Raw genomic sequence first — 2128 nt, forward strand, 5'->3', positions numbered from 1 at the left:
AGAGGAGTAAGAGAACATTATACGAAATAGCAGGCTAGCACTAACTCACTAGAGAGACCAGAGACCTCTAGCAAGACAAAGACAACTTGTACAAAGACACAAGAGGAAGTATGAAAGGTGTGGCTCAATCAACTTGCCCATACGCCTACACGTGGCAAGGGTAATGAAGCTATGCAAGCAACATGGCCCTCAACAATCATGCAAGGCATCAATCTTTCTTGGCCCAATAGCAGTTTCACACACACACATTTTGATATGTTCTAATGATTTCATGCAATTTATATATATCAAGTGTATAAAGTAGTAGCTTAGAAGAGGCCGGAGAGAAAATTTGAGCCATTATAGGCTCACAAAATTAGCAATCATATCTCACAGAACAGTAATATCTCAGGATAAAAAATTTAATAGAAATTTAAAACATTTAAATTAAATAAAAACTTTCAATCTATCATTTGATGTGTTCTATTGCATCATTTCCCACTTTATCATGAGAGATGTGCTCGTACTTTAGACTACATTTAGCAACATTTTTGGCTTTTGCTGACAAATATAAGACAAATAAGGAAGTAAATAGACCAAAAAAATAGATTTTACCATGAGGCTTCTGAGACAGGAAAGAAGAGCAGAGAGGGTTTGATTAATAGAGCAGAAGACACCTACATAGTAATGCAACAACAAATGATAATTCAACAACAATTAGTAATGTCAATATTGCTGAGCAGTTACTGATACAAAAGTTTGAATGTATTCTTCAAAAAATGCTGACTTGCTAAGCATTGCAGCAATTGAAGGTGTGGCTGGAATAAAAGGTGTGGCTAAAATTAAGCACAGCCTACTTCATAGTTACACCAATAGGCAGTTACTGGTAAAAAAGCTTCAGTTTTCTACACTTATACACAGTTTAAGACACAATAATTAGGCTCTATTTGTTGTACACAAACTTTATAGTAAGAATCTACTCTGACAGCTCTTCATGGAGAATAGGACTTCGTGTAAACAGTCACGGTAAGCGATGTTTGAGCTACCATATCTCAGAAATTAAGAATTTAAGACAAATTTCCTAAATATTAAATGAATAAAAACTTTCAATCTATTGTTTGGTGTGTTCTATTGCATTATTACCTTTGCCATGAGAGAGTTGCCCAGAATCCTGACTACGTTTAGCAACACTACTGGCTCATGCTGCCAAGGAGAAGGATGATGAAGTAAACTGAAGACAAACTACTTTGGGCAATTATTTTAATTGACAGTGGGACTCCACAGGACATGAGCAAGGATTTGAAAACAGAGAAAAAGACGCCATTTTGCGAGCACACACACACACACTGACACGACGAGCGCAGTACCCTCGCCAATACACCTACGGCGTGGGCGAGGGCAATAATAATAATAATAATACAATTAAGCTCACAATATTTAATACACAAATTAATTAAATTATGGATACTACAACTCACAAAATAATGGTACATTAATGATAGTTATTCTGCATGGACTGGGCCAGTATCTGGTCTCAATCTGTTACTGCAGCTGACCTTCTTGACCTCCTTGGCTCAATCATTTCCTCTTCCCTTTCCTCTGTCTGTAATGATGGGTCAGGATCATTAACTGTTGTATCCTCATTGTTGATACAACTACGTGAGTAGCTATGATTATTGATATTATCGTTAACCTCAAGTGGGTACACTTTCTGCACTGTTCTTCTTAAGAGCTTTGATTGCCTTCCTCCTGTGTACATACGAATCACTGCTGCTCGAGTCATGCCATCCTTTCCAATAATAGTCTTCTCAATCTATGCCAAATTCTAGAATCCTCTACATCTTTTGTCACTAGTCTTCTCAATCTATGCCAAATTCTAGAATCATCTACATCTTTTGTCACTATGAACCATAGCAATGTCAACATATCCTATGTCTACCACTAATTCCATAACGATGAGCTTCACGTAGCTCCAACAAGTATTCAGTTTTCCATCTATTCCAAAACTGAGTCAATGTATGATCAATATACTTCATTCTCCTTGTCAAAATAGATCTATTGACTTCAAATTCTTCATCATCATTGTCACTGTGGCACAAATTGTCTGGAATACTCAAGAGTCGACGTCCTATTAACAAGTGTGATGGAG

Source organism: Amphimedon queenslandica, unplaced genomic scaffold (genome assembly GCF_000090795.2).
Source record: "Amphimedon queenslandica unplaced genomic scaffold, v1.1 AMPQUscaffold_13199, whole genome shotgun sequence".
Classification (NCBI taxonomy): domain Eukaryota; kingdom Metazoa; phylum Porifera; class Demospongiae; order Haplosclerida; family Niphatidae; genus Amphimedon; species Amphimedon queenslandica.